Genomic DNA, 20,976 nt, shown 5'->3' with positions numbered 1-20,976 from the left:
GCGGGCTTTTTTCTGGCCGCACCATAAATTTAACTCTGGTATCGAGAGTTCAAACAAATGCTGCGTTAGGCTCCAAAAAAGGAGCGTAGAGCATTTTTACCGCAAATGCAACTCTCGATACCAGAGTTGCTTACGGACGCGGCCAGCCTCAAAAACGTGCTCGTGCACGATTCTCCCATAGGAAACAATGGGGCTGTTTGAGCTGAAAAAAAACCTAACACCTGCAAAAAGCAGCGTTCAGCTCCTAACGCAGCCCCATTGTTTCCTATGGGGAAACACTTCCTACGTCTGCACCTAACACTCTAACATGTACCCCGAGTCTAAACACCCCTAACCTTACACTTATTAACCCCTAATCTGCCGCTCCCGCTATCGCTGACCCCTGCATATTTTTTTTAACCCCTAATCTGCCGCTCCGTAAACCGCCGCAACCTACGTTATCCCTATGTACCCCTAATCTGCTGCCCCTAACACCGCCGACCCCTAGATTATATTTATTAACCCCTAATCTGCCCCCCACAACGTCGCCGACACCTGCCTACACTTATTAACCCCTAATCTGCCGAGCGGACCTGAGCGCTACTATAATAAAGTTATTAACCCCTAATCCGCCTCACTAACCCTATCATAAATAGTATTAACCCCTAATCTGCCCTCCCTAACATCGCCGACACCTAACTTCAATTATTAACCCCTAATCTGACGACCGGAGCTCACCGCTACTATAATAAATGGATTAACCCCTAAAGCTAAGTCTAACCCTAACACTAACACCCCCCTAACTTAAATATAATTTACATCTAACAAAATAAATTAACTCTTATTAAATTAATTATTCCTATTTAAAGCTAAATACTTACCTGTAAAATACATCCTAATATAGCTACAATATAAATTATAATTATATTGTAGCTATTTTAGGATTAATATTTATTTTACAGGCAACTTGGTAATTATTTTAACCAGGTACAATAGCTATTTAATAGTTACCTAGTTAAAATAATAACAAATTTACCTGTAAAATAAATCCTAACCTAAGATATAATTAAACCTAACACTACCCTATCAATAAATTAATTAAATAAACTACCTACAATTACCTACAATTAACCTAACACTACACTATCAATAAATTAATTAAACACAATTCCTACAAATAAATACAATTAAATAAACTAGCTAAAGTACAAAAAATAAAAAAGAACTAAGTTACAAAAAATAAAAAAATATTTACAAACATAAGAAAAATATTACAACAATTTTAAACTAATTACACCTACTCTAAGCCCCCTAATAAAATAACAAAGCCCCCAAAATAAAAAATTCCCTACCCTATTCTAAATTAAAAAAGTTAAAAGCTCTTTTACCTTACCAGCCCTGAACAGGGCCCTTTGCGGGGCATGCCCCAAGAATTTCAGCTCTTTTGCCTGTAAAAAAAACACATACAATACCCCCCCCAACATTACAACCCACCACCCACATACCCCTAATCTAACCCAAACCCCCCTTAAATAAACCTAACACTAAGCCCCTGAAGATCTTCCTACCTTGTCTTCACCATCCAGGTTCACCGATCCATCCTGAAGAGCTCCTCCGATGTCCTGATCCAAGCCCAAGCGGGGGGCTGAAGAGGTCCATGATCCGGTCAAAGTCTTCATCCAAGCGGGGCAGAAGAGGATCTTCCATCCGATTGAAGTCTTCATCCAGGCGGCATCTTCTATGGTCTTCCATCCGGAGCGAAGCGGCAGGATCCTGAAGACCTCCAGCGCGGAACATCCATCCGGCCCGACGACTGAACGACGAATGACTGTTCCTTTAAGGGACGTCATCCAAGATGGCGTCCCTCGAATTCCGATTGGCTGATAGGATTCTATCAGCCAATCGGAATTAAGGTAGGAATTTTCTGATTGGCTGATGGAATCAGCCAATCAGAATCAAGTTCAATCCGATTGGCTGATCCAATCAGCCAATCAGATTGAGCTCGCATTCTATTGGCTGTTCCGATCAGCCAATAGAATGCGAGCTCAATCTGATTGGCTGATCGGATCAGCCAATCGGATTGAACTTGATTCTGATTGGCTGATTCCATCAGCCAATCAGAATATTCCTACCTTAATTCCGATTGGCTGATAGAATCCTATCAGCCAATCGGAATTCAAGGGACGCCATCTTGGATGACGTCCCTTAAAGGAACCGTCATTCGTCGGGAGACAACGGAAGAAGAGGATGGATCCGCGTCGCCTGCTTCAAGATGGACCCGCTCCGCACCGGATGGAAGAAGATTGAAGATGCCGCTTGGAGAAGATGTTTGCCGGTCCGGATGTCCTCTTCTTGCCGGATAGGAGGAAGACTTTGGAGCCTCTTCTGGACCTCTTCAGCCACCGGATGATGGATCGCCAACCCCCGCTTGGGTTGGATGAAGATGTTGGAGCCAGGACGGATCGGTGATACCTGGATGGTGAAGACAAGGTAGGAAGATCTTCAGGGGCTTAGTGTTAGGTTTATTTAAGGGGGGTTTGGGTTAGATTAGGGGTATGTGGGTGGTGGGTTGTAATGTTGGGGGGGGGTATTGTATGTGTTTTTTTTACAGGCAAAAGAGCTGAAATTCTTGGGGCATGCCCCGCAAAGGGCCCTGTTCAGGGCTGGTAAGGTAAAAGAGCTTTTAACTTTTTTAATTTAGAATAGGGTAGGGCATTTATTATTTTGGGGGGCTTTGTTATTTTATTAGGGGGCTTAGAGTAGGTGTAATTAGTTTAAAATTGTTGTAATAATTTTCTTATGTTTGTAAATATTTTTTATTTTTTGTAACTTAGTTCTTTTTTATTTTCTGTACTTTAGTTAGTTTATGTAATTGTAGTTATTTGTAGCAATTGTATTTAATTTATTTATTGATAGTGTAGTGTTAGGTTAATTGTAGGTAGTTTATTTAATTAATTTATTGATAGGGTAGTGTTAGGTTTAATTATATCTTAGGTTAGGATTTATTTTACAGGTAAATTTGTTATTATTTTAACTAGGTAACTATTAAATAGTTATTAACTATTTAATAGATATTGTACCTGGTTAAAATAATTACAAAGTTGCCTGTAAAATAAATATTAATCCTAAAATAGCTATAATATAATTATAATTTATATTGTAGCTATATTAGGATTTATTTTACAGGTAAGTATTTAGCTTTAAATAGGAATAATTTATTTAATAAGAGTTAATTAATTTCGTTAGATGTAAATTATATTTAAGTTAGGGGGGTGTTAGTGTTAGGGTTAGACTTAGCTTTAGGGGTTAATCCATTTATTATAGTAGCGATGAGCTCCGGTCGGCAGATTAGGGGTTAATAATTGAAGTTAGGTGTCTGCGATGTTAGGGAGGGCAGATTAGGGGTTAATACTATTTATGATAGGGTTAGTGAGGCGGGTTAGGGGTTAATAACTTTATTATAGTAGCGGTGCGGTCCGCTCGGCAGATAAGGGGTTAATAAGTGTAGGCAGGTGTTGGCGACATTGAGGGGGGCAGATTAGGGGTTAATAAATATAATATAGGGGTCGGCGGTGTTAGGGGCAGCAGATTAGGGGTACATAGGGATAACGTAGGTGGCGGCGCTTTGCGGTCGGAAGATTAGGGGTTAATTATTTTAAGTAGCTGGCGGCGACGTTGTGGGGGGCAGGTTAGGGGTTAATAAATATAATACAGGGGTCGGCGGGGTTAGGGGCAGCAGATTAGGGGTACATAAGTATAACGTAGGTGGCGGTCGGCAGATTAGGGGTTAAAAAATTTTAATCGAGTGGCGGCGATGTGGGGGGAGCTCGGTTTAGGGGTACATAGGTAGTTTATGGGTGTTAGTGTACTTTAGGGTACAGTAGTTAAGAGCTTTATGAACCGGCGTTAGCCCATAAAGCTCTTAACTCCTGCTATTTTCAGGCGGCTGGAGTTTTGTCGTTAGAGCTCTAACGCTCACTTCAGAAACGACTCTAAATACCGGCGTTAGAAAGATCCCATTGAAAAGATAGGATACGCAATTGACGTAAGGGGATCTGCGGTATGGAAAAGTCGCGGCTGAAAAGTGAGCGTTAGACCCTTTAATCACTGACTCCAAATACCAGCGGGCGGCCAAAACCAGCGTTAGGAGCCTCTAACGCTGGTTTTCACGGCTACCGCCGAACTCTAAATCTAGGCCTTAGTAAATTGGAGTTATTCTGAACTTTTGAGTGTCTGCCCGTTTTTTTCTTTACTAAACTTTCTTTAGATATACTGATCTGTTCAAAAGAATAATACATTTGTAAAAAGCCTGTTAATTTAGCTAATGAAATATACAATAATTCTAAAATAAAATTCTGGTCTTCTTTAATTTTTCAGGTGCGCCGGATTTAGCCAGTTTTTCAGCAGTGGCAAATGTGTGATCCAACTGAGTGAGCCACTCCTGAAGTATAGGCCTAGGAGAGATCTTGTTCAAGTAGGTTTTATTTGATGTTATGTTTTATTAATTATAAATATTACTTTTCACTTCATTTTTCTTTAAATGCTGGATGGTGTTTTCCTAAACTTTTGAAAAAACAAAGCAATAGAATTAATTTTTGCAAGTGCTGATTTAATGTGTCACTGAAAGAAATAAAACAGATTCTAAAAAATATTGGCCCAGATTACACGTGGAGCGCTATTGATAGTGCAGGGTGCAATATTAGTGTAGCTGGACCACACTAAAATTAGCGCACACATTGATTGAGTCCATGGTAAAACAGATGGTACTTTTGCATTAATGGACCGCCAGTAATTTAAAGATCGCCATGCACATTAAGTACCCTTCTCACTCTATCGGTATCTTATAGTTTTCAATGTGACCAGGGATAGGCAAGGTGTCCGTACACGGACACTGGTGTCCGTGACTAGCCCTTGCAGTGTCCGCCATAACCTTAGTATATCTTTTCTTTCTGATTAAATAATAGGAATAAAACAAAAATGTAGTGTGAATAAAGTTAGCTTGTCAAGAGACTGCTAGCAATATTGGGTGATAACATGGAATAAATAAAGCCTGAGTGAAATACTGGATGTGTATCTGCATCTGTATAATAACACCCAGCTCTATACAAAGACATAGTAGTGACACTGGCACATGTGTATAGCCAGACAAGGGCTGATTATAGGGTCAGTGGTATCTGCATCAGTATAATAACACCCAGCGCTATATAATGACACAGTAGTGACACTGGCACATGGGTATAGCCAGAGGAGGGCTGGTTATAGAATCAGTGGTATCTGCATCAGTATAATAACACCCAGCACTATACAAAGACACAGTAGTGACACTGGCTCATGGGTATAGCCAGAGGAGAGCTGGTTATAGGATCAGTAGTATCTGCATCAGTATAATAACATCAAGCCCTATAAAATAATGTTTTTAATTTCAAATGTACCTTGGAGTCTTTCACTAAGGTCTGTACTTTGGAAAATGTTCACCACAGCCTTTGTCTGTGCCTATCCCTGAATGTGACACTAATGTATGCTACAAAAGCAACAAAGGGTGTAAATAGATAGATGGATAGATATAGATAGATAGATGGATAGATATAGATAGATAGATAGATAGATAGATATGTATGTACATTTGTATGTATGCATGTATATATGTGTATGTGCACACATATATAGACATATATAAACATATATACACACTTTTGAGCCTTTCTCTGTAAAGTACCTTGAAATAGAAAATATAAATATAATTATAATTATGTTGTTTGTTTGTTTTTTTAAAGGGACAGTTTACCCAAAATGTCCTCCCCTTTAATTTGTTCCCAATGATCAATTTCACCTACTAGAGTGTAATAGATTGTTTACAAGTAGCTCATTTACCCTTATTTCTGCATTTGAAATAGCTGATTTAGCCTGTGGTATCCCCACCTTTACTGAAAGTTTTTGGTTTTAAGTCCTGGCTATTGACAGGCAATATAAACACAGCCAGCAGTGGGGTGTAGAAGAGATAACCAATAACATTATAATTTTTCATTGTTCTCTCTAAGTATTGGGCTTTGGTTTAGAAACACATATAATATAAGGAAGCAAGTGTGTGCACACAAGTGATAACATAATGAGATATAATTTTATCTGCAACTCAACCCATTTAATAGGCTGTGGTTTCACAGCACACAACAGCAATTTCATATACACAACTAAACATAAATGCAATTTATCATGCATTCTATACTCTGCAGCTGGTAAAACAAGTCATTGGAAATACATTTTTACAGTATACTGTCCCTTTAATAGAAAATTCATGTTATTCACTTAGAAGAAAATGTTCTTTTTATTTCTATACATATATATAAATAATTGAATCATTGCATGAGCAAATGCTCATACAGCACCATTCTTTGCTGTCATGCAACCAATCACTTGATAGCATGGGTTGTCAATCCCCCCCATTGAATGTCCAAGTTGTTTAATTCCACCAACTGTGAGGTTACAACAAAGTATTTGCAGTTTCATAAATGGAGCCCAACATCCAAAAATAAATACATATGTCACAGCATTCACTGAGCTGTGTATGGGCTACCTGTGGTCTAAGGTCTTTATACACAGCAGCAGACCCACCACACACCAGTTAAATATATGTAATATGTAAATAAAAATGGGTCTGTTAGGAGGTCTGATATGGTATGTAGCTAAAATATGGATCTGGACAATGTGATTGTGATCTAATAGATGCATAAAAGCATGGGCATAGGAAACAGGGAGGCAGAAGGATGCATCCTCCCCCGTTAATTGAGGCAGAGTAAGAGTTGCCTCTAACCTACGGTTCTCAACAATTGAGGACTGGCTGATGGAGGTGGAACCTGGGTGCCTGGACTTCATTTGCCGATACATTGTGCAGGTTCCTTCTGGGCAAGTAAAATGCAATGACACTTTTAATTAATATTTGCGAACTTTGTCACGGCCTGCCCTATTCCATTTTTAATATTCAAAATATTAGGAAGCAATTGGGTGTAACCAGTGTGCAGGCACTTTAAGCTGAGTAAAATATTAAAAATATGCCGGCTGTGTTTAGATTTCAGCAGCATGAATTTATGTCTCCATTTTTGTTTTAAGGGCCATGCAAATGAAATCCCTTAAAATGGAACATATATATTTAACCTATAAGGGCCATTTATATTAATTGATTACTATGAGTAAATTAATATTCACGACAAGGGGAAATATATATTATTAATGTACTAGTATAGGATTGAGCTGACTGAGCTTACACGGGGCACTGTAGCACAGACAGCAAGGCACTAGTATTGATGATCAAGGAGCTAGAGAAAAAAAAATAGAACCTAGCTGCAAGCTCATATGCCAAGTTTTTTGGTTAATTTCTGTAACCTGATTTTGTTAAAAAGAGAACTGTAACTTTTTTTGAAAACAGTTCTTGTTACTTTTTTGTGTGAAAAATTGCACAAACACACACGCACACATACACACAAACACACAGTTCTCAGACACAGACATACACACATACATACACGCAAGAACACACAGACACATACATACACATATACATACACACGCACTACACACATACACAAACCACAAACACTCACTCACACACACACATGCATATACATACACACACACGCACACTAAAAACGCACAAACATATATACACACACACACTACATACGCACATACACACATGCACACACATACACACATGCAAATGCACACATGCATGCACACACACATACACATATATACCCCCACACACACACACATACATACACACACGCACACACTACACACACACACACACATATTTATTTATTTAAAATTTGCATTCCAGGCAATTTAAAGTTTACTGAATAAGCATAAGCTGCCAGTAAAAATGCTATCCCCCAGATTTTTTTTGGGTTCCTACACCCATGCATATAAGTGACAAGGGCTGCTTGCAATAAGGTATGATCTGAAGCTTAATTTGGGAACATGGCTGACAGAAGTGCCATTTTGTTTTTTTTGTGGTCTGACCATCTCTCTTAAACTCACCTTACTTTTGTACTCATGAACTTTATTCCTAAACACTCTCTCTCCCCCCTGCACCTCGCCTCATTACTGCAAATCTGTATCTCATCTCATGCCACTCTACCTCTTACTTATACTAGCTGCTGGTGACATCTCCCCTAATCCTGGTCCCCAACAACTTCCTAGCCGTGCACATCCATGTGTACCGTTCCATAGACTCAGAAAACAAAACTCTGGTAACCTTACTCACATTCCTCTTGCATCTAAAGCCACTACCCCTTTCACTTGTGCACTCTGGAACTCTCGCTCTGTTAGCAACAAGCTCACTTCTATACATGACCTCTTTATCTCCCGCTCCCTCAACTTTCTGGCTCTAACAGAAACCTGGCTCTCTCCCCTAGACACAGCATCCACTGCTGCTCTGTCACATGGGAGTCTCCACTTCAGCCACACTCTTAGGTCTGATAATAGACAAGGACTTGGTGTAGATATTTTACTTTCCTCTTGTTGCACCTTCCAGCAAATACATTCTATCTCTTCCCTCACATTTTCCTCATTCGAAACCCACATTATTTGCTTATTCTCTCCCGTCTCTATATGTGTTGCAGTCATATACCGAGTCCCTGGCTCATCAACTCAATTTCTAGATCACTTGGCTGCCTGGCTACCTTATTTCCTCTCCTAAGGCACCCCTCCCCTCATTCTTGGCAATTTCAACATCCCTCTTGACAATCCCACTGCCTCCTCTGCAAAACAACTTCTGCAACTCACTTCCTCTTTCGGTTTGTCACAATGGACTGACTCTCCCACTCACAAAGATAATCACTCCCTTGAACTGATCTTTAGCTATCGATGCATTATTTCAAACTTCACAAATTCTCATTTTCCTCTTTCTGACCACTATCTCATCCCTCCCTACAACTCTCCATCCTTTATCTCCTCACACCAAACTTCACAGAAGCATTATGTCATTAGATCAGCAACAGCTTGCTAATTCCCTCGAACCTCTCCTTTTATCCATCTCCTCCTTCTCCGGCCCTGACCAATCTATCTGCCACTATAATTCCAGCCTTACATAATTTCCTTGACAATCTGGCCCCTCTTACCATTGCTTGGAAATCACACACTCATTCTCTGCCCTGGCATACTCCTCTGACACGGTACCTACGCAGATGTTCCTGTACAGCTGAGCGGCACTGGAGAAAATCTCGGAGTTCAGCTGATTTCCTTCATTACAAGTTCATTTTGAATTCCTACTATTCTGCCCTTAATCTCTATAAGCAACACTACTTCTCTATTCTTTCTTCAAACTCAAAACGTCTGTTCTCCTTTTTCAATTTTTTTCCCCGCCCACCTCCACCCCCTAATACAACTTCTCTATCAGCTCAAGACTTTGCCAGCCACTTCAATAACAAAGTCGACTCCATCAGAAACCAAATCAGCTCTCAATATACTTCCATTCTCTCACCTCCTCAAACGCTTGCAATCAACCACTACCCACATAGCCATAAATTTAGCTCCTTCTCCCCTGTTACTGAGGAAGAAGTTTTGGCACTTATACTGAGCTCTCACCTCACTACCTTTCCTCTTGAACCTATCCCTTCTAAGCTGCTCCCCTCCCTCTATTCTACCCTTACCCCTATACTCACACACATTTTCAACCTCTCCCTCAGCACCGGTATATTTCCCTCATCTCTGAAACATGCAATGGTCACACCTATCCTCAAAAAACCTTCTCATGATCCAACCTCCCCATCCAACTACCACCCTATTTCCCTACTCCCTCTTGCCTCAAAGCTTCTCGAAAAACTAGTATATGCACGCCTATCCCATTTCCTTACATTAAACCCCCTCCACCTCTACCCACTGCAATCTGGATTTCATCCCCATCACTCCACAGAGACAGCAATCATTAAGATTACCAACGACCTACTTAAAGCAAAATCAAAAGGCCACTTCTCTCTGCTTATCCTCCTTGATCTGTCCACAGCCTTTGATACTGTTGACCACCTTCTTTTGCTCCAAACCCTCAAATCCTTTGGCATTTGGGACACAGCCCTCTCGTGGTTCTTTTCCTACCTGTCAAACCGTACCTTTAGTGTAGCCTTCTCTGGGGCCTCCTCTGCCCCGTCACCACTTTCTGTTGGGGTACCGCAAGGCTCTGTCCTCAGTCCCCTTCTCTTCTCAATCTACACGTCATCATTAGGTTCCCTAATAAAGTCCCACGGGTTCCAATATCATTGGTATGCAGACGATACTCAAATCTACTTCTCTGCACCAGATCTATCTCCTTCCTTGCTAACTCGTGTCACTAACTGTCTTTCTCGCATCTCTTCCTGGATGTACTCTCACTACTTCAAGCTAAATCTCTCCACAACTGAGCTTCTTATTTTCCCTCCTTCTTCCAAAATCTTCACCCCCAATCTCTCTATAACTGTCGACAACTCCATCATTACCCCTACCCCGCATGCCCGATGTCTTGGGGTCACACTTGACTCAGATCTTTTTTTCACTCCTCACAATCAGTCCTTGGCTAAATCCTGCCGCTTCCATCTTAAAAACATCTCTAAAATTAGACATTTCCTTACACAAAACACAACTAAGAGTTTAGTCCACTCTCTCATCCTTTCCCGCCTCGATTACTGCAACTCTGTCCTCTCTGGTTGCCCCAGCTGCCGCCTAACTCCTTTACACTCCATAAGGAATGCCTCTGCCAGGCTCATCTTCCTTACACGTCGCTCTACATCTGCTGCACCTCTCTGCCAATCCCTTCACTGGCTTTCTCTTGCTTCCAGGATTAAACACAAATTTCTCACTCTGACATACAAAGCCCTCAACTGCACTGCTCCCCCCTATATCTCAGACCTTGGCCTCTATTTAACAAGGTCTGGCGGACCTGATCCGACAGCGCGGATCAGGTCCGCCAGACCTCGCTGAATGCAGAGAGCAATACGCTCTCCGTATTCAGCTTTGCACCAACAGCTCACAAGAGCTGCTGGTGCAACACCGTCCCCTGCAGACTCGCAGCCAATGGGCTGCCAGCAGGGGGATGTCAATCAACCCGATCGTACTCGATCGTGTTGATTTGCGGCGATGTCTGTCCGTCTGCTCAGAGCAGGCGGACAGGTTATGGAGGAGAGGTCTTTGTTACAGCTGCTTCATAACTGCTGTTTCTGGCAAGTCTGAAGACTCGCCAGAAACACGGGCTGTCAAGCTTCTTTCAGAGCTTGATAGATAGGCCCTCTTGTCTCCAGATACTCTCCCTCCGTCCCCTTCGCTCTGCTCATGACCTCCTACTCTCCTCATCTCTTGTTCCCTCCTCACACTCCCGCTTACAGGACTTCTCCAGACTGGCTTCCATCTTGTGGAACTCTCTGCCTCACTCCACAAGACTCTCCCCTAGTTTTGAAAACTTCAAGCACTCCCTAAGGACTCTACTGTTCAGGGATGCATACAACCTACACTAACCTTTCTTTATACCATTTCCTCTCCTCCGTTGCTATCCCCTTGACCCCCTTACCATGTAAGCCTAAGAGCCAAGCTGTTTTGTAGATCACCTTCTTTAGAGCTGACTACAACAGAGCGACTCTTGGCAGGGCCTTCTACCCGCCTGTTCCCTATAAATGTTTCCTTGTATTCTGCCTATGTTTATAGCGCTGCGAAATCTGTTGGCGTTGTACAAATAACCGATAATAATAATAACCTCTGCGTACTTCTTAACCCTGTTTGCTTTCTTATTAAAGGGATATAATAGTCAAAACTAAAATGTGCACAAGAGCATTTACCTTTTGATAACATTAACGTTTCCCGTATACTTCTATTAGCAAAAATGTTTCTAGAAGTTAAAGCGCCAGTGGCATATGTACATATGCTGTGTGTGCCAGCGGTAACATGTATCATGTAAGCAATGACACACTTTGTGCCACAAAGCTACCACTGGCTCTCTGAGAAGCTACAGTGTTTGAATGCAGATGCACTGGGTATTACAGCATATGTATATATGCTCCTGAAACAAGTATGTTGCAAACATTTATTAAAAACTAAATTGCACTCATGTCTATTTTATTTGTTACTTTTTTGTCCCTATATATTGCTAATTGTCAGTAAATTTTATTTATCCTATTTTTTTTATTTTACAGTCTTTACTTCATGAGATGATTCATGCGTTTCTGTATTTAACTGGGATCTTTGAAACAACGGAGCATGGGCCAGAGTTCCTGTCACATATGGAACGTATTAACTCAGCAGCAGGTTGCAGAATTTCTGTAAGTTTTTGCTTTTTTTTCATGATTAGGAACATTAAACTACATAATGCACAAAACGTTATTTCATTGTTACATAATTAATAATACAGATAAAAGGTAAATTAACAGAATGATAACATTACATATTAATAGATTACTTTTTAAAATACTGAAGAGTGCATTTAATTTCAATTACAGGTTTTTGTTTTTTTGCAATATCATTTTTATCGTTTCTTTGAAATATTAGAGCATTTTTTTACTTACAGCACATTTGCGCATCTGCAAAATAAGTATATTCTAATCATGAATTAAAGGGATACTAAACCCAATTTTTTTTTTTCATGATTCAGATAGATCGTTCAATTTTAAGCAACTATCTTATTACTCCTCATCAATTTTTCTTTGTTCTTTTGGTATCTTTATTTGAAAAAGCAAAGGAGTCAGCTTATTTTGGTTCAGCACCTGTGTAGTGCTTTCTGATTGGTGTCTAAATGTAGCCACCAATCAGCAAGCTCTACCCAGATGCTGAATCAAAAATGGGTCGGCTCCTAAGCTTACATTCAAATAAGGATACCAAGAGAATGAAGAAAAATTGATCATAGGAGTAAATTAGAAAGTTGCTTAAAACGGCATGCTCTATCTGAATCATGAAAGAAAAAAAATTGGGATTAGTATCCCTTTAACCCCTTAATGACCACAGCACTTTTCCATTTTCTGTCCGTTTGGGACCAATGCTATTTTTACATTTTTGAGGTGTTTGTGTTTAGCTGTAATTTTCCTCTTACTCATTTACTGTACCCACACATATTATATACCGTTTTTCTCGCCATTAAATGGACTTTCTAAAGATACCATTATTTTCATCATATCTTATAATTTACTATAAAAAAATTATAAAATATGAGGAAAAAATGGAAAAAAACACACTTTTTCTAACTTTGACCCCCAAAATCTGTTACACATCTACAATCACCAAAAAACACCCATGCTAAATAGTTTCTAAATTTTGTCCTGATTTTAGAAATACCCAATGTTTACATGTTCTTTGCTTTTTTTGTAAACTATAGGGCCATAAATACAAGTAGCACTTTGCTATTTCCAAACCATTTCTTTTCAAAATTAGCGCTAGTTACATTAGAACACTGATATCTTTCAGGAATCTCTGAATATCCATTGACATGTATATATTTTTTTTAGTAGACAACCCAAAGTATTGATCTAGGCCCATTTTGGTATATTTCATGCCACCATTTCACCGCCAAATGCAATCAAATACAAAAAATCGTTCACTTTTCACAAATTTTTTCACAAACTTTTGGTTTCTAACTTAAATTATTTACAAACAGCTTGTGCAATTATGGCATAAATGGTTGTAAATTCTTCTCTGGGATCCCCTTTGTTCAGAAATAGCAGACATATATGACTTTGGCGTTGCTTTTTGGTAATTAGAAGGCCGCTAAATGCCACTGCGCACCACACGTGTATTATGCCCAGCAGTGAAGGGGTTAATTAGGGAGCATGTAGGGAGCTTTTTGGGGTAGTACTTTAGTGTAGTAGACAACCCCAAGTATTGATCTAGGCCAATTTTGGTATATTTCATGCCACCATTTCACCGCCAAATGCGATCAAATTAAAAAAAACGTTAATTTTTTCTCAATTTTAGGTTTCTCACTGAAATTATTTACAAACAGCTTGTGCAATTATGGCACAAATGGTTGTAAATGCTTCTCTGGGATCCCCTTTGTTCAGAAATAGCAGACATATATGGCTTTGGCATTGCTTTTTGGTAATTAGAAGGCCTCTAAATGCCGCTGCGCATCACACGTGTATTATGGCTAGCAGTGTAGGGGTTAATTATGTAGCTTGTAGGGAGCTTGCAGGGTTAATTTTAGCTTTAGTGTAGAGCTCAGCCTCCCACCTGAAACATCAGACCCCCTGATCTCTCCCAAACAGCTCTCTTCCCTCCCCCACCCCACAATTGTCCCCCCATCTTAAGTACTGGCAGAAAGTCTGCCAGTACTAAAATAAAAGGTATTTGGCCCTTTTTTTTTAAATAAAAAAGCATATTTACATATGCTGATGTGTAGGATCCCCCCTTAGACCCCAACCTCACTGATCCCCCACCAAACAGCTCTCTAACCATTCCCCTCTGCAATAATGGGCGCCATCTTGGGTACTGGCAGCTGTCTGCCAGTACCCAGTTTTGTAAAAAAATGTGCCTTTTTTTTTTCCAAAAATGCCCTTTTCTGTAGTGTAGCTTCCCCCCCCCACCAAGACCAACCCCCAACCCCTTCCATGTCCCTTAGATTACATCTGTAATATTAAATTATTACTCGTTTTTTTAACTTAACTTTTTTTTTTTTCTGTAGTGTAGCGGTTCCCACCCGCTCCCGCCCCGTGCACGCGCCCGCCCACCACCCCCGTGCACGTGCGCGCCCCCGTAGGTGCCGCCCCCGATCCCGCCCCCCTCCATTCCACATAGAGCATCGATGGCCGCCCACCCGCATCCCACGTAAGCTCCCACCCACCAACGATACCGGCCATCAATGTCCGGTGCAGAGAGGGCCACAGAGTGGCTCTCTCTGCATCGGATGGCCAAGGGGGGTTATTGCAGGATGCCTCCATATCGAGGCATCACTGCAATAACCGGAAAGCAGCTGGAAGCGAGCAGGATCGCTTCCAGCTGCTTTCCAGACCAAGGACGTACGCCACACGTCCTCGGTCATTAACTGCATTTTTTTTGAGGACGTGTGGTGTACGTCCTTGGTCGTTAAGGGGTTAATAGCATGTCAAAATATATATTTTTTTGGATATTGCACTTGCAATATAAAAACAAATAACATTAACACAGTATTACCCTGATTCTGTTCCCAGCCTCTTCATCCTGAATACTAGCCAGGAAATGTTTTGAGTTTGCAACTGTACCTACAGGCCTTGTAATGTGCCAAGACGCGTAGCAGGAATATATCATTACTAAGGTTTCTGTTATAATAATTGTGTAATGTATTGAACATTAAGTACTATTTCACCGTCATTTAGATGAAGACTGGTTATTAGAGTTTTTCATGTTGATAAATAGAATAATACATTTGCACCATGTTTACCCCTCCACTTTTTTTTTAAAGCTTCAACATAACTTCAAAGACGAAGTTAGTCATTATGACACCAGTTGGTATCGCTGCAACGGACCCTGCCAAGCAAAAAAGCCATACTACGGATTTTATGTCCATCTAACTAAAAATGCGCCATCTTGGTGGGGCAACCATAAAGCTGTGTGTGATGGGAAATTTAGAAAAGGACCACGTCCTCCGTTGTCCATGCTGCGAGGGAAAGCACCTAAATCAGTGCGATAAGTAAGAATGAGCCTTTCTCTAAATTATTATTTTGTTATCTGGTTTTGTATCTATAACTGTAATTTAAAATATCTTATAGTACCAATTTGTATCATGCCAAAGTGCTAACTGTCAACACCCGGGATAGTCCTGCTTTGTATTGTACTTTATACCTAACTATAACATGGGATGTTTAGCATAGATGCCATTACTGAAGCTGTTAACAAAATGTCTGAGAGACTGAGAGGTTGATACTTACCATTATTAGGATAATATAATAGAAGCCTTTATAGAGTACTAGGCGATAAGCCTGCTCAGAGGGCAGTCTATTTAAAAAAAAAATACAAACCCCCAAGCTAATGTTACAAATGTAAAATTACAGAAAAAAAATAAACAAAGCTATCCAAAATAAAAAAATTAAACCTAAACTAATACCCCTATAAAAATAAAACACCCCCTAATTTAATACTAAACTACCAATAACCCTTACAAGGGCCTTTTGTAGGACATTGCCCTAAGTTAAACAGCTCTTTTACATTTAAAAAATACTAAGTCCCCCCTAACAGTAAAATCCCCCCACCCACCAAACCCCCCAAAATAAAAAACCTAACACTTAAAAAAGCTAAACTACCCATTGCCTCTAAAGGGACATTTGTATGGGCATTGCCCTTAAAAGGGCATTCAGCTCTTTTACTGCCCATAAAAGTGCAATCAGCTCTTTTACAGCCCAAAAAAACTAATCTAAAAAAAGTCACCCCACAAAATAAAAAATAAAAGCCTAAGACTAAGCCCCAAATAGGTACTCACCGATCCTGAAGTCCAGCAGAGAAGGTCTTCATCCAGGTGGCTCATCATCTTCTATCTTCATCCGGAGCAAAGGCGGAGCGGAGGTGCAGAGCAGTCTTCCCCGATGCACGGATCTGGAGTGGCGGTCCTCAGCGGTGGTCTTCAGCGGCGATCCTCAATGGCAAGGAGGCTCCTCGTCATCCGATCTAAAAATTGAATGCAAGGTATCGCTTTCAATTTGGCGCACCTTGCATTCCTATTGGCTGAAATTTTGAAATCAGCCAATAGGATTAGAGCTACTGAAATCCTATTGGCTGTTCAAATCAGCCAATAAGATTTCAGTAGCTCTCATCCTATTAGCTGATGTCAAAATTTCAGCCAATAGGAATGCAAGGTACCCCAATAAATATGGGGTACCTTGCATTCAATCTTCAGTGTGCAAAGGACGATCGCATGAAGAGGAGCCGCCACGCCACTTTGGACCACCGCCGCTGAAGACCGCCACTGAAGACTGCCGCTGAGGACCGCCGCTGAGGATCCATGCAAGCTCCACGCTGCTTTCGCTCCGGATTTAATGGGCTTGTAAAAGAGCTGAATGCCCTTTTAAGGACAATGCCCATAAAAAAGCCCCTTTAGGGGTAATGGGTAGTTTAGGTTTTTTTAGTGTTAGTTTTTTTTATTTTGGGGGGGTTTGGTGGGTGGGGCCGTTTTACTGTTAGGGGGGCACTTAGTATTTTTTAAAAGAGCTGTTTAACTTAGGGCCCTTTTAAGGGCTATTAGTAGTTTAGATTAGGAGGTGTTTTTATTTTGGGGGGACTTTATATAGGGATTAGGTTTAATGTTTTTATTTTTGATAATTTTGTTTATTTTTTTCTGTAATTTTAGACTTTTTTTATTTTTGTAATTTTAGATACATTTTTTGTAATTTAATGTTAGGTTTTATTTTAATTGTAACTTAGTTTATGTAATTGTGGTTAATTTAGGGGGTGTTAAGTTAGGGGGCTTACTAGTTAAATTATTTATTTGCCTTGTGGGGGGTTGGCGGTTTAGGAGTTAATAAGTTAATTAGGTTTATTGTGATGTGGAGGTTTGGCGGTTTAGGGGTTAATAGGTTAATTAGGTTTAATGCGATGTGAGGGGTTGGCGGTTTAGGGGTTTATAGGTTAATTAGGTTTATTGCGATGTGGGGGTTTGGCAGTTTAGGGGTTAATAGTATAATTAGGTAGTTGGCGTTGTAGGGTTTGGCGGTTTAAGGGTTAATATTGTAATTTATTTAGTTGGCGTGGTGGTGGTTTGGCGGTTTAAAGGTTAGGTCGTTTCTGTTGTGGGGATTTGGCGGCTTAAGGGTTAGGTTTTTTTTTGTTAGTACTTTGTGCGGGGGTAAGGTTTTTTTTCCCTTAAAACTTTGTGCGGGCAGTTAGTTGTTTTTTTTTTATACTTCATGCGGGCAGTTAGTTTTATTTTTTTTCATAATTTTTTCTTAATGCCACTTCGTTTGCCTACGCTACATCCAGATGGATTCTTTTGGCTGCGTGCGTAGCCAACATTCATTTGGCTGTGCGCGCAGCCAACATTCCTTTGAGGATGTGTGCGCAACTGGCGACACCGACGGACACGTTACAAACGCAATTATAGTATAGATATGCCTAAAAGTATGTGGACACCTGACCATCACATTGTTGGACATCCCATTCCAGAACTAAGGCCTCTTTATGGCTATAGCAAAGGCTTTCCACAAGATTTTGGAGCGTGCCTTTGGGAGTTTGTGCCCATCAAGCCAAAAGAGCATTTGCAAGGTCAGGCACTGATGTTGGATAAGAAGGTCTGATTTCCAATCGGCATTCCATTGCATCCCAAAGGTGTTCAATAGGGTTAATAGATAGTCATGGCTCTGTGCAGGCCACTTAAGTTCTTCCACACTTAACTCATCAAACCATATCTTTATGGACATCACATGTGAACAGGAGCTTAGTTATACTGGAACAATTAAGGCTCTTCCCAAAACTGTTGCCACAAAATTGGAATCACCCAACTAAAATGTCTTTGTATCTTGTAGGAATAAAATGACCCTTCACTGTAACTAAGAGACCTAGCCTAAACCCTGTAAAAAGCCACAGACCATTATCCCTCCTCCATCAAACTTCGCAGTAGGCATTTCAGTAGGTAGCATTTTCTTGGCCTACACCACCCTCAGATGTTTCCATCAGACTACCAGATAGTGAAGTGGGAGTCATCATTATAGAAAACATGTTTCCTCTGCTCCAAAAAATATTCAAGTTTGGGAGAGTAAAATAACAAAAAACTTTACACCACTCCAGCCGACACTTGGCATTGTGCATGTTGATGTGAGCCTTGTGTACAGCTGCTTGGCCAAGGAAACCCCTGAACTCAATAATTAGTATGGGGTGTCCACATACTTTGGGCCAATGTAGACAAATTGGAATCTCACAATCAAGCACGCGATCGCTATATTTCAGTTATGGGATCGTTATGATGCTAGGTACGCCCTCAAGACCGCAATCGCATCCAGGAAGCGCTGTTGGCTTCAGGACAGCCAAACGGCTAAGACGTCCTATTCCATCTTAATGGTGCTAAAGCCCAGCATGGTTAGGACAGAATAGAACGCCATAAAGGAATTAAAAGGTTAATGAGCTATTGAATAAATATTATGGGCTCAATTTATTATCTACAGGAGGACAGGGGTGTACATAGTTGCCCCTGTCTGCCTGGCTTCTCCTCTTATTTACCACTGCACATGGGCAGGAGCTGTCAATCTCCCCTGTCAGAAGAGACAGAGGAGATTGAAATTCTCCATCTAATGGGTGGAGAACAGGGCAGAGAAGCTCCTTGATAATTCCTGAATGCAGAAAAGAGAAGGGCTTGATAAATCGAGCCCTATGTGGCCTGACCATTCTATCAGATATATATATAACTTTATACTTGTTATACTTATTTATGTATATATATGTATATGTATATCAGAGAATATATATATATAAATACATTCTCACAGACCTATGGACAAGCTTACCCAATTGATTTAATATGTTAAAAAAATGTAAAATAAAGCCCTGATCCGCATTAAATAGGGATCTATTTATTGTTCATCCTTTGACTTTGAGTTTAACATGAGTTATTTTAAGGTAATGGCATACTATTGCGCTAGTGATAAAATAACTGGATCACAAATGTAATGGTAATTACTTTTTTCTTATAGGAACTTATCTCTATACCATCTTGGAGGGATCGTCATCCTCATAATGACAAGGATCCCTTCACACAAGAGATTTAAAAGCAATTCCTAATCGCTGCCTCAATCTCGTAACCTGGATAAATATAAACCTATTGACACTATATACTGAAAAGCAGGAGCCCATGAGGAACCTGATGGAGCCGTATACAAAATCATCTGCATCACCGACTGAACCTAAAACAGTGACTCATAAGCTCATGGCTATTAAAATAAGGCCATATACAAAATATTCAGATAGTTCTAGATTACAAACTAACTACCAAAAGTTACCCCTTAGTCACTATATGTAAAATCCCAATTGAAGTATAAATATGTCAACAGTCCCCATACTCTTCTTATGAACTATATATATATAATACAAGATCAATGTTAAATATCTTTACTTGCTAATTACATAGCTATCCTGCAGTTTTAAAATTATCTGATATATTTATTATGTTATCCCTACTTATTGTTTGCATAAACTGCAAGATTGTGCAGAGTGACAAAATTACATTTTAAACATAATAAATAAAACTTTATTTTCTAATTGTCAAGTTAATTATTTTTATTGAATAACATAAATTTAAAATCTTAATATGTTTTGTTGTTTGGGTAACATAAATTGATGTGAAGTGGAACCAAATATGTATGTTTGAAATACTTCAGTAACATTTTATCCAATGCAGTTGTTAAACAACCGAGACATAGAAAAGTACACGGAAATGTATATTTGTATTTTATATGATAGTTTTACCTGTATTTGGGTACGTTTTTGGTCTGCTGAATAAAAATTAGGTATAAGTTCTACGGATTGGATACCTTATGGCAAAAGCACTGAAACTAAATGTTTTCCAGCAACAAGCGTAAACAGCTAAAAATTACTTTGTAGAGGGTTTATTGCATTTAGTCTGCTGCACCGATGGCTGACAAGTAATTTTGAAACAGCAATTTTTACATTTTTTCCTGGCTGTTGAAGGGTAAGGCAGCCAGGCACAGAAGTTTCCTTTTTTTCACTTCCTTTGCACAGGGACAGTACTCTGTGCCTAAAGTAAACATTAAACTTTCATGGCTCAGATAGAACATGCAAATGTAAAAAAGTATTTTCAATTAACTTGCTCAATCAAATTTAATTTGTTCTATTTGTATCCTTTGTTGTAAAATAAATATCATGAGCAGCAAAACACTAGTGAGAGTTAGCTGGTGATAGGTGGATGCACATGGCTCAGCAAATGTGTTTAGCTAGCTCACAGTATTGAATTTCTGCTCTGTTGCTATGTGTTAACCCCCTTTCAAACTTATACAAAAGCAACAGTGCAATAATGAAATGCTCTAACACATTACAGTATTGTCTTTATTCACTTTTATTTCTCATTAAGAGTTATTGGGGTAG

General features: G+C 39.8%; 1 long non-coding RNA gene across 1 annotated transcript; it reads left to right on the top strand.

The window, feature by feature from the left end:
* The first annotated feature begins 4,350 nt into the window (after positions 1 to 4,350).
* Positions 4,351 to 19,912, top strand: LOC128662292 (uncharacterized). The gene is made up of 4 exons (XR_008402741.1): positions 4,351 to 4,453; positions 12,129 to 12,254; positions 15,359 to 15,586; positions 19,569 to 19,912. It is a non-coding gene; the product is annotated as an uncharacterized LOC128662292 (long non-coding RNA).
* The last annotated feature ends 1,064 nt before the right edge of the window (positions 19,913 to 20,976 follow it).

Source organism: Bombina bombina, chromosome 6, assembly GCF_027579735.1.
Source record: "Bombina bombina isolate aBomBom1 chromosome 6, aBomBom1.pri, whole genome shotgun sequence".
NCBI lineage: Eukaryota > Metazoa > Chordata > Amphibia > Anura > Bombinatoridae > Bombina > Bombina bombina.
Note: the sequence above shows the minus strand (reverse complement) of the source record. Positions and strands in the feature narration are given on the sequence as shown.